Genomic DNA, 13,291 nt, shown 5'->3' on the forward strand with positions numbered 1-13,291 from the left:
GAAAGGCTCTGCATGTCCCAGCAGAGCAGTCCGGCTTTGCTGTTGCTTTGATTGGAATCACTCCCTGACTCACAGCTCTGCCAATTTATTTTGTGGCTTATATTCATTAGATTCAAATGATTTAATTAGGCAATGAAGTGTGGGCTTGTTTGGTGTGTAGCATCGTTTCTGCCTTTCTTCGTTGTTGTTGTGTCCATGTATTTAAACCTCTGGGGAAAAGGAGGATATTTTTATTCCCACGGCACCCTTTGAGAACAAACTAAATATTGTTCTCTCTTGTTGCCTTCCTCATGATCTCACTGCTGTTGGGGTGCATAATGGGAAAGAAACCATTTCAGGAATTGCCGTATTGTCAAGAGCCATGGGGAGTGTTCGAGCTGCTGTGTCATGGCACTTAAGTCTTAGGTTATAAGAATAAAAATAGGAATGGAGCAGAGTCCACAAAAGCACTATTTTTGTTGTTGTTGTTGTTGTTGCTTTTTCCAAGGCAGGCTCAGTCTTTGACGCAGTGTGCCCTCTGGAGAAAAAATGGCCAAAGATAAACACAAATAATCTAACTCTGTCTTTCTCTTCCATGTATGTTTCAGGAGAAGCGACAGCGAACATAAGGGGAAAATACAGAATGTTCCAGTGGCTTGCACACAACGGATGCACAAAAAATACTTGTTGATTTGATCTTTAATGTGATTCAAGATCCAGGCCAATCCCCTCAACATGAAGGAGTGATGCTTCTCAACAAAAGCAAAATCTCCCATCCCCCAGCAGTACCTTCTATCCCCTCCCAGGCCCCATTCCTTCAAGCCTTCCACCAGCCCTCCAGACCAACCCTATTACTAAAGTGTCCTCTTCTTTCTAATCCAGGTCTCACACTTCATCCTTTTGCAGGTCCTGAAATCCTATGTTCTTCGAAGAAATGCTTTTTACTCCGTCTCCCTGTCACACCCCATCAGGTAATTCCTACGCTTCCTCTTCTCACAACACCCCCCGAAATTAACGTACTCCTTTGTCTATGGATAACAAAGATTTTATTTGATGCGTTAGCCGTTGTTCATCCACTGTTCTTCCGCCGTCACCACACAGCCGGAAGTACAGTAAGCAGACAGGAGTCCGGATGCCCTTGTCAGGGGCGCTCCGTAACTAGTTTAGCTACCTATCTGCCACGCTCGTGGTATGGCAGTTAAGAGAGTCTGAGGAGCAAAATGAGCCTGAAAACTTGCTGTCTCAGTGATGATAAGCAAGAACAAGGCACCCTGCCTGCCTACCAATCCCCACTGGTGGGTCTCAATTCTTTCCCAGTCTTCAGCTGTTTCTGTTCTCCTCATGAACCACACAGTTTGCTGGGCTCTAGCTCCACGGCAAATGGCAGCCAGACGAATAGTCCCCTACATAAACCCATTCCTGCATGGGAGAGGACCTGCCTGCTGTGCCCAGCCCACCTGCCATCCACCCCACCCATCTCCACCACCAGCACCCCCATCCATCCACTCCAACTATTTTTATTAATAGCCTACAGTGTGCTGCCCTGGGCATTGAGCATCCCATTAAGCAAGGCAGACATGCACTCCATTCTATGAAAATCACTCTGCAGGAAATAAGCCCCTTTTCTAACCTCTAGACAGAGTTTCAGAAGAAGCACAGCTGTGTCCTTTTATAGACTTTTATAGTTGTAAACAGCTTATTTGGGGCCACATTCTGCTCTATCGCCAGCTCTGTGTTCACCCTGCAGCATGGAAGAATCAGGCCAAGTAATATCACTGGTTTGTACAAAATGCCCACTTCTAGACTTTATTTCATAAACCTATGCCCAGCTCCCATCTGGTAGTAAAATGTTCTCAGACACTGCGACTGCAAAGCCAATCAGAGCCAAGAGACATGTCCCTAATTCAACCGGATGATATTTTAATATGTATAGAAACCGTGGATTTTTTGGATAAGAAATGAATTAAAAGAATGCATGATTCTCTCTAGTCCGAAGATTTTTTAGTTAGACACAAAGACATTTACATATTTTAAGAGCCAAAGAAATGAAAAATCCAGTCAAGCACAGTTGCTACCTAAGTCCTTGTCTTAGTCTGGTACAACGAGACAGGGTAGCCTGCACATCTAAAGATCAGTGAAGTAGCAGACTTCCCATACAAACTAAGCTGGGAAAATCATTAGTTGAATGCAGTGGATATTGGCTATGAGATTTCTCCACACGGAGGCCGTTTATCCTGCAACTATGAAAAGGGGCTCCATCAGACTAATTTAGTCCTAGATAAGGATTTGCTTATGCCCAAGCCGGTATTCCAGGCATTAGCCACCTTCAACAAGCAGAGAAGGCAAGTCCCAAAATCAAATAGGAAGGCAACCCCCCAAATCTATCAGGGCAGCACATTTTTCCCCATAATGGATAAGCATCTTCCAAGCCCCCCAACATTTTAAAATTTAAATTATAAATGCTTAACAAAAGCAAACGTGTAATATTTATAATTTTTGCATTAAAGAATACGTGAACAGTTGGAATTTCAACTATTCATGCAAAAGTTCGGCCTTGTTAGGTCACAGTTAAGCCTTGTAATTCTAATTTAAAATATATGATTGAGTTATTGATTTAGACTTGTGATTATAAAAACATTATACTATTGGAAGATTTAAGAGATCTTAGTGTTCCCATATCTGTGACTTTGACTTGCTAGATTTGTAGCTGCTATTTATGTACTTAGGAAGGGTTTTGTTAGTTAAAACAATCATAGTCTATAAAAGGAAAGTCAAGCAGGTTTAAATTATAAATGAAATGTAAAATGTTCCAGGTTGTTTGGTTAAGTTCCTAAATGGGACCAAGAGCTACTCAAAGACCCCCTTAAAAGTGACTCAAAATTGCTGAACTTATAAATAGAAAAATCATATTTTTAAACTGAACTTAAAATCTTAAAGAAGAGCTACACTCGTGGATTTGTAACAATTAATTATTAATTGATATAACAAACAAGAAATCTCTAAGCAATCTTTTCTGCACACAGAAACTGCCTTAAAGGATGTTTTTAAAGCCACAACATCCTTGGAGCCCAGGGATTGAATGGAGAGAAAGATTATACTCTCACAGAAAAGGCAGGGGAAAAAAATATACTGCATGGCCCAGAGTTAACACTAAATAGGAACCTTTCTACTACCTTATACTGTCTTCCAGAAAACGCAGCAAATATGCTACAGGATAATGTGGGTGAAGCCAAAGATCAGAATCGTTCAGCTGCTTATTACTGAATGCCTATTCCGTGTTTAATGCTACGGGGAAAATGCAAAAGTATAGGAAGTTTTTAATCTAGTGCGACAGGTAAGGAGCACAAACCGGAACCGATTAGAGAACAGAATGATTCAGCTCAATAAACAGTTACTGAGAGCCAGCCTTGCAAGAGATTCTGTGATTGGCTGCAGGGATGGGGGAGGGAGCTGGGCTCAAAAACAAACAATAAGCTTTATAATTAAGTGCTAAATTGTGTGTTGGAAGTCAAGTGAGAAGCTTTCCAAGAGAGATACAGAAGTGTATTGGAACACCTGAGATTTGCGGGTGAGGTAAGAATTGATCTGGGCTTTGAAGGATGGAGAGGCCTGAAATCTGCAAGAAAGCGGGGCGGGAAGGGAGGCCGAGGGCCGTGGGGTAGAAGGGGCACCCCAGGGAAACCAGCCGAGAAGAGAAGGGTTCACACTGGCTACGGTGGAGTTGGGCTGCGGAAGGATCCCCAAATTACACAAGACCAAAACGAAAGTTAGCTACTAGTCTAAGGTCCCGAAGACCAAAACTCACAACAGGAGTCGTCACTACCAAAGGGGGGAGGAGAGGGTACGGAATACGAGGTCTCCGCATCTGTCGCATCTGTCGTTGCAAGGAGACAACAGACGGCATTTCAATTTGCTGAATTAAAAACAAAAACTAAGCGTGAGCATATATTATTAGACCTTCCGGGGTAAATACCAGAGGACAGATAACCGAAACTGACACCGATTATTTCTGGGACCGGAACTGGGGATTGGAGAATGTTTCTTTTCATCCTAAAATCATCTGCTCTATTTGACTTAATACCGCGTGAACATATTACGCTGAGCCAAATGTGACAATTCAAGACAAATAAGCTCAGTTATTAGGCTGCGTCTGTTTGACCCATAAGCACATTTACTCTGAAGCTAATAAAGCTGAAGCTTCAGGCCCCTCCCTCCTACGGTTGGGGCCAAGGCCTACCTCTAAGTTTGTAATGATATATTTTCTATTCTTTCTCTTACAGAGAGTCCCTCAAGTCACTTAAGCTCCAGGCCCGGGATGACCCTGGTTTGAACACAGATCTTTTTCATTTCTTACAATTCCTTAGTGCCTTTCATACTTCCCGTTGTCCTAGAAGGGATCCACTCTCACTGCATTTTACATCCCTTTTCATCAAGGCACACAATCTTAGCTATGTGAGTAAAACATTTTTATTCAAAATAAAAATCCCTGCTTGACTCAGGAAGCCATACCAAGGTGCTCAGATTTTCAAACAGAGAAATGCCCCACAGGAAGTGGAGATTTACAAGGCATCCCTTTTGACGCTGTCGAAATGGGAGCTGGGTTTGGGAGAGACCAGGAGTGGAGGGACCCGTTGAAGGCAGCAGCAGTAAGGGGCAGGTAAGATACGAAGACTTGGACCAGGCGTTAACAGAAGGCTTGGAGAAAAAGAGATCCACAGCAGAGGCATTTTAAAATAGAATTGACCAGGCCTGCTTACCAACTAAAGAGCCGCCCACAAACCCAGAGGCCCAGGAAGCTTCCAAACTACATGTTGGGCTGAAGCCTGATTTTTCTACTCATCATCTGGCAAATTTCTCATAGGCTTCAGTTGAAAATTTGACCAGTAAAACCAATTCGAATGAACACATCCTGCCACGCTTTCCATAATTCTAGCCAAATATTTACGGATAAAATTCTAACAGCAAGTTTTAAAACCAAGAACTTTCTTTTGATACACACAGGCATGAACTTTCTAGCCCTGGAAATGTACTCATATTCCCATACACAGACTCCGGGAGCATGTGCAGACCAGGGAGTCTCATACAGGGATTCAGTTAGAGTCCCTGGCAGTCCTGGGGGTCACGAGAGTTCTCCCTCAGACACAGTCTCTATCACTGTCTATATTCCTACTGGGGCAGATTGGTAACTAGTGCACATTCTGTGGGAGGAGGCACAGAACAAAATTGTTCTCTAGTGGTAAAGACATTTGGCAAACAAAGAATTTTGTGAAGAACATCTAAATATTTCTTATTGTTCCTGCAAGCCAGTATTTTTTTTTTTTTTTTTAATATCTCTACCGTGTGTTCTGGGTTGGTAACTTGGGAATTCTGAATACACATACTGTCGGCCTTTGGGTTTTTCTGTGGAAATAAGAAATTTAAAATCATGTTTGTATGCAGCCAAACCAGCACAACTGACCCGACAAGTGACGGCAGGTAATGACGTACCTGGGTTGTTTAGTGATGGATTAATTTCACTGCGATGCATTGGGATGGGTTGACAGCCAGGCCTGAAACTTGGTATCAACCAACTGTCCTTCATCTTCTGTCTCTTGACTGGGGATTTTTTTTTTCTTATAGACAGAGGCTAATGCTCTACTCTTTTGCCAAGAAAGAGAAAAAGATAGAAAGGAGGAAAGAGAGAGAGAGAAAAGAAACAAGAAAAAGAAAAAAAAAATTTTTTTTTTTGATGGCATGAAAAAGGGCCAAAATTTTACTTACCATACAGAATGCCTACTGAGTACAGCAAGTGAGTTAAGAAGTAGAAATACAGTGCTAAATCTGTCCATGCCTTCCCTGCAACAGCTCCAAAGCTAGGGAGTCAATTAGACAGGCAACCAATCTATGAAGGCAGTGATAGAGACCTAGTGGTTTCCACATTCAGTTATTTCACCAGAATGGAAGAAGAAGAGGGTAAACCTTTTTTCCCCCCAAGTTTTTATTTTAAATTTCAACTAGTAAACATAATACGCAATATTAGTTTCTGGTGTCGAATTCAGCGGTTCATCCATTACATACAAGCCCTGGCGCCCATCACAGCAAGTGGAGGGCAAACCTTCTTGCATCCTAAATTTTCCTGCCCCCTCAATCTCAGCCTTTCTGACATATTCTCCCACCTCAATCTTCCCATCTTCCAGCTGTCCCTCTCTACTAGCTCCTTGCTACCGTCAGCACCGTAAACGTGCCGATACAGTCCCCCTCTTTAAATCAATCGGTCAAACCTTCACATAACCACTGCCCTTCACGACTCAAACTGTACTCTGAAGTCGTATCTGATCCCTGCCTCCTCAACCTCACCATCTACTCGATCTCTGGGTTCGTTTTCTGGCTTTCTCCTCTTTCCTTGTGATTCCCTCCTCTCCAAGAAATTCAATCACCATCCCTCTGTCAATGACTTCTTTAAGCCCAGCTCTCCTTCAGTCTCAGAACCACAGGTCTGATGGGTATCACCTTTTGTGTCAGAAGCTCCAGACTCAACTTGTCTAAAGCCAGACTCCTCTTTCTCTCCTGACAGAATCTCATCCTGGTGAATAATGTCACAATCTACATAGCTTTGCTACTCTGAAGGACACTAGTGTCAGGGTAAGCAATGTATTTGATATCGTAAGAGTTTTTCTCTTATTTATCACTGTTCTGATCCAATTAGTCCAGATTTATTCTTTGTATCCTATTGCTCACATAACTTTGAAATTCAATCATGTTTGAAAAATGAAATGTCATGTTCACTCCTTTGAAAGATACAGAACAAGCCTAAGTGGTTTCAAAAATATTTTTAAAAATTGTTCAAGAGATTTTGTTTAGTTGTGAATCCCTTGCTGAAGTACCACTAGAAATCCAAAGAAGTGTCTTTTAGGCACCAGGAAGATTAAATGGATCCATGTTTGGGCTACCTTGACAGAGTCCTAGAAACACTTATTCACATGTAATTACATACACATTGTTTTATCAAGAAGATCTATGCCCAACTTCTGCTCTTCCTTATATGTTGGGCAATTGTGCTTGAGTAATAAGTATTGCAATCAAGCAAACACAGAACAAAGATGGTGCAAGTGTTCAGCTTCTATACTTTCTGAGATTTTCTTCAGCTGCAAAACGGGATAATGATACCTCACATGGATGTTGGGAGATTTAGTGAGATAATGTGTGCAAAATGCCTGGCATATGCTGGGTGCTGGAAAATTTCAACAAACATTTTATTTTTAAAAATTTCTCACCTTTCTCTTTCCTTTCCTCCAATTTTGAGGCAATTTAAGCCTTCTGGTGCAGGATGAAATATGCCTAGAAAAAAATCCCATATGATTCCAGATCAGAGCTGTTCCAATATACCTGTAAAAAATTAAATTTGGTTTAAAAATATTTCAAGTGTTTCAAGTGTCCTAGACTGAATTTCTCAGGTGTGCTCTATAATGGACCCAAATCCCTAGGGTACTTGAAGAGTGGACCTAACTTCTTGAGTCCCTCAAAATTCTCACTGGTGAGATTAGATTCAATGGCCAGGAGCAGTGAAGACTGGCTCATTCTCCAGAGGCAATTTTAGCTCATACATGAAATTCTCACAGTCTCAAAACTAGGAGGGAGAAGGAAAAGGAAGTAGAGAACAAAGGAGAACTCTGAATATTACCAGCTATCTCCTGTAAAATCCCCTGGCTTACTCTGAGCCACCTTCTTCAGAAGGACAGCAAACTGAGAAGATGGTCCGTGCAACAGAGCGAGAGGCAGGGAGGGGGAGACAACAGCTGACCACACCTAGGAAGGAACGGGAATTGTTCTTTCAATCAGTCTAAAGGACTGGTGGTGAAGGTGGAGTGGAAGGAGCACATTCATTCTAAAATCCCAGTGAAAAAGGAAGAACCAAACTAATGACATCTGGACTAAGTTATACCTGCACGAAAAGTCCACGCTGTTAGTGCTGGTCTAGCTGTGAACCACCAGCAGCCTTCACAAGGATCCGGAGACTCTCAGCAAAGATCCCTTCATAATTTCTTTCATGGAGCCCTGACAGGGAGCTCCTATGGAATGGGCCACAGACATAACTGGGCCTACGAGGCCAACATTACGAGTATGTTGGTAGCGCACTCATTGGCAGCCCTGACCTCGTGGTATTTCCCGTGTGCTGCAAGAATCGAGGCCTGACCTTCTTCTAGGACAGTCATCTTCAAACTGGAGTACACACATTCTCTTGCAGGTACATAAAGACTTTCTGAGAAGGACACAGAAGAGGATAGCTTTAAGAGAATCAATGTCCTCAGCTTCTATGAGTACTATTTACCTGAAAAAGAGTTTGATGTCAAGGGAATCTCTTAATCTCCTGTCTCCAACTTTACCAAAGTAAAGCACACCAAATGCTATTCAGTCAAAAATAAATAAATAAACAATATGAAGGAAATTTTGCCATTTGAGACCACGTGGATGGGCCTTGAGAGCATTATGCTAAGTGAAATGAGAAAGACAAATGCCATATGATCTCATTTTTATGTGGAATTCACAAACACAAAACAAAACTGAGTTCAAATAGAGAGAGAACAGATTGGTGTTTGTCAGGGGCAGGGCTGGGGGCCTCAGGGAGTTAGGCAAAATGGATGAAGGGGGTCAAAATGTATAAACCTCTAGTTATAAAATAAGTCAATCCCAGGATATAATGTACAGCATGGTGATTATAGTTAATAATACTGTGTTTTATATTTGAAAGTCGCTAAGAGTAAATCTTAAAAGATCTAATCATAAGAATAAAAAATCCATTACCATGTGCGGTGACGGATGTTAACTAGACTTATTGTGGTGATCATTTCACAACATATGCGAATATCAAATCACTGTGTTGTACACCTAAAATATGTTATGTCAATTATATCTCAATTTTAAAATTTGGATGATATAGATAAGCGATAGAATAAATAGACTAGAAAGAATATAGACAAGAATAAAATAAATAAAACAGAAATGATAAGAAATAGAATATAATTAAGAAGGTAAAATCTCCACCACCCAAGTAAAAAATAGAGAGAGAGATGGCCATGGCTATCTTCTCACTTTGTCCTCACATGGCAAGAGAGGAAAGGGAGCTCTCTGGGATCTCTTTTACAAGGCAGGAATCCCATTCACCCTAATCATCTCCTTAAGGCCCCACCTCCAAATACCTTCACCCAGGAATTAGGTTTCAACATATGAATTTGGGACAACACAAACACTCTTTCTACAATGGGTGACTTCTTTGCTTCTCACAAGATTGAAATAGAATCTAACCACAGCTGATTTGAGGCAAGCCATGAGATCCTCAGCAAATGATTTAGGAGATGAAGATCGAAAGAATGGCAATTGAAGACTCCAGAGATGATACTGTCATTTTAAAACTACTTCCATTTCTATCTACCTGTTTATGTGATAACATTTCTTATGTGCACACATGTGTGGGAACAAAAAATGAGATATAGAATTAATGCTCATGCTAACAATTGGTAGCTGTTGTCACCCATGGATACATAAGCTAATTGGAATAAAAACCACATTCATCAGATTACGATATATGGTCAGTAAAAATTAACACCTCAGATTTTTTTTAATTAAAATTTATATTCATTTTGTCGGCCCTGTAAGGATGGCCATATAAATTCAAAGAGGAAAAAAAAAAAAGTAAAACCCGCCAGCATTAAAAAAGAGCTTGTTCATGTATTTTTTTAAGTGAATGATGATAGGTATCTGATTGCTGTGGTATTTGGATCCCATTGGATACATTTTAAAAAGTGATGTAACGGCTTTATTCTAAAATGTCAATTTTTGCAATACACTGGAAACTATCCTTTGCCAACAACTTCAACTTAGAATGCAAACCCATAGCTGTCGTTTTAAAAAAGAGCCAAGGATATACCATATTTCGACAATCTTTTAGGGGGGATGTGAACAGGAGTCTGAGGATGAGAGCTATTATCGAACAGCAGGTCCCTAACCTTTTCATAAGGAAGCATCTCCCCTTGAACATTAAAAAAAAAAAAAAAAAAAAGGCAGTCGTAGTTTTACTTCTATATCTGTTGACCAAGAGAAAGTAACAAAAAACTAGTAGTAACCCTTATAAGTTCTTAAATGAATTTTTATCTGCATTTAAGTAGCATCTGCATTCAACTAAAGACTTTAACCTGATATGGATTCCAAGTGTATTACCCATTATAATCTAGAATGTTCGGAGTCCTGTAGGAATCTCAGTAACTCCATACTAACACCACGCTGTCCTGGGCCAGGTTCTCTGACCGTCCAGAGTAGTCTTTTCTGTGAGGAGTCGAGAAAATACAGGACACACGGAAAAGGGGAACACAGGTTCAAAGGCCTTTTGCAGCAAAACAGGTAGCTTGAGTCCTGAGTGACCCTGCCCCAGGCTATGTGGAAGCCAGAGGGGCAGCTGCTGCTCAACTCACTTGATCCTTGAAGTGCCTGGGTGGCTTTCCACTTTTCAGGAAAAGCTGGATTTTATGTGTAATCTCTGAATTTCCAATCCCATTAACAAATCAACCAACCCTATTTAGGGCCACCTAAACGCAAATGTAAGCTGAATTCTTTTGCACATGCAGTGTACAACCTCTGCTCCAGTGATACCCAAAGTATGTCCCAGATCCAAGGACTGTCTGGTCATTCCACAAAGAGATGCACATGGCAATTGAGAAGGACATTTGGAAACATCCATAGTAGTTTGGCAGAGTGGTTTTACGAACAGTTTTCTGAATCTACTAAAAAAAAAATGAGGCTTATAGTTTTATACCTGTGTTTTTGTTTTTGTTTTTAATTCACTTATTTCTCTAATTTTTTTTTTTTTTTAAGCGAAATTCTTGGCAGGTAATGGATGGATACTTTTGCCTACCAGGTGCTTAAGTGTGGCCATGGTATTCATTAAAGTAAAGGCTCTATTTGAAGATGCTACCTTTTCTAAACCAAAATTAAGGTTTGATACCTGCCTATCAGTCTCTGGAATCTCCACACTGACTACCTAAAAAGACACAAGCCTGTGAATTCAAAAGGGCCCATTTCTAACCAGCTGACAAATATTTAGCAGTAAAGGCCCTGAAGGTGACTGACTTCTTTTCCCCAGAGGAATGGGGGGGAATATCCTGTAACTCCTGTGACAGGCTCCTGGCCCATCAGGCTACCAGTTCCCTCCAGGGCCCGCTGTGCAAAAAATGGCCAGATACCATAGGTCACATGGAGTTCCTCCCCACCACCCCCAGCACAGTTGGACCAACCCACACAAAGCCTTGATCTCCGGCAGGAGGCTTCCTTGGCTGGTATATACAGGTCTGCTTCATCAAACATCCCAATCTCCTCCAGGACCAAGAGCCCTGCTTCTCCATCTCCTCAAAGTGGTTCCTTTCCATTCAATTCTCTCCTCTTCCTGACCATTTAGGGTTCTTCATAAGACAAACATGTCAGCCACCTAGTTCTGGAGCTTTGGTTCCTGTTAATCAACTTCCTACTTGAGGCTTCTGCCCTAGCGACCCACTAATCTCTGTCCTCCCTGCTTAGCCCGAAGCTCCAGGATAAGAAGTTCGTTGCCAGATATCAAAGCTCAACATCCAGAATGAAGTGGCGACATCCTTGCTTAGCAAGGACCCCTCCAGTAGGGCAGTAGGGCAGTCACAGCTAGGAGGGGTTCAGGTGAAGGCCAGGAGGCCAGGAGGTAAGAAAACAGAAGAGTTGGACAACCAAAAAGACAAACTCACATGCTCCACTGAACTGAGGGAAAGCCCCTAAGTAAATATATTATGCAAGGTTTGGCAGTGAGCTCCCCCTCACACCCCACCGCATCCCTCCTTCAGTGGTAGCTGCTCCAGGCTCCAGAGACTGGCACCTACTGAACCATTTCAGAGAGCTTGTGTACTGGCCCTCACCACCCGGCTGTGCCTCAGAAAGGGGGAATTTCCCTGGGGGGATGAGAGGTAGGCAAAACTGAGGAGGGGCTGGGGGAGTCTAGCACAGGCCTGGGGTGGTGATTTCAGAAGTGCAACCCAGTGGGGTAGCTTTTCTTCAGACCATCTGGAGGGAAGTGGTCATAATCTACTACAGATTCTCCTGAAATGACCAAGTACACATAGGAAAATTGTTATATTGTTGAGAAACAAGGCTCCTTTGCTTCCACCTGAGGAAGTTAAAGACTTTTATAGTGGTCAGTGATCTCTTCCTGCCTGAGGTACAGAGTGAAGAGATCAGGCCAATGAAGAACTACTCTCCCCCTGTAATTCTGCAAGTAACCAGTTTGGGCCTGGCTGACATTTTTTGCAGTTTAAGATTCTAAGAAAATCTAAAGAAGGTCAGCCCTGTGTGAGTAAAGAAAGAAGTAGCCTTTCTGGCCAAATAAAAAAGGTACTATATTGTGTGAGCTATTGAGTTTTACATATTTTAACTGGTATGTGTGTGTATTTACAGAACAAAAATATTAGTAATCTATATAACTAGTTATTGAAGCTGTTACAAGTACCATTATAAAGGAGGGAGGGAAGAGAACATCTAAAATACATAAAATTATTTTTAAAAACTCATTCTAGGAAAAGGAAATGCCAGAGTAGTAAGATAAGGAGTCTTGATTAACAACAAATTCATCTATTTCCCTCCTTCAAAATGAGACACTCTTCTAAGGCAATTTGCTTGGAGAGCAGTTTTGCACCATAAATCTGGGACATGTTTTCTATGTGTGTTTGCTCTGCATGAGGCTTAAGAAAAACACAGCAACCAAACCACCCAGTCCAGCCCTGGAGGGAAAAAGAGAAGACCTAATCACCCGTGATGGCGATTACATAAGAGAGAATTGCACACAAAAAAGCCCCAAGAGTCTCAGAAGAATCAGCCTTTGGCTTCCTGTCATAAAAAATGCCTTTTCCTTTTTTTCTTTTGTGAGGATCACTAAAAATGCTCCTTAAAGACCAAGTGGACAGACGTCTTTGGTAGAAATAGAGGTCACTTAGGAATGATTTATAAGTGCACCTCAAGCCAAAATGAAGCATGTTATCGATATCTAAAGTGCATCTGCATTTAGTGCAGCAAAAGCTCATAATCTGTTCCTAATCGGTGCCCCAAGATGGTCCCCACTGAGGAAAGGCCTGGCTCCAGGCGGCCACCCCTCCCGAGGCTGCCGGGCCCAGAGGCCCGGCCCTTTCTTGGGCAGCCAGAGTGCTCCTCTCTTAGATAATGCCAGGTACTCTGGAAAGTAGCCCTGTAATAATACACAAACCCCTGATGATGTCAGCGTGTTATTGACTTTCCAAGTCTGAATGACTGAGCAGCGGAGCGGGGGTGG

General features: G+C 41.9%; 1 long non-coding RNA gene across 1 annotated transcript in view; it reads right to left on the reverse strand.

Moving 5' to 3' along the window:
• Nucleotides 1–5,274: 5,274 nt before the first annotated feature.
• The window catches only part of LOC116588905, a 122,053-nt gene continuing 114,036 nt past the window's right edge, over nt 5,275–13,291 (reverse strand). Inside the window, exons 3-4 of the long non-coding RNA XR_004285121.1 lie at nt 7,233–7,344; nt 5,275–5,618 (exon numbers count right to left, since the gene is read on the reverse strand). This is a non-coding gene — a long non-coding RNA (uncharacterized LOC116588905). The remainder of the gene's footprint in view (nt 5,619–7,232; nt 7,345–13,291) is intronic.

Source organism: Mustela erminea, chromosome 1 (genome assembly GCF_009829155.1).
Source record: "Mustela erminea isolate mMusErm1 chromosome 1, mMusErm1.Pri, whole genome shotgun sequence".
Classification (NCBI taxonomy): Eukaryota; Metazoa; Chordata; class Mammalia; order Carnivora; family Mustelidae; genus Mustela; species Mustela erminea.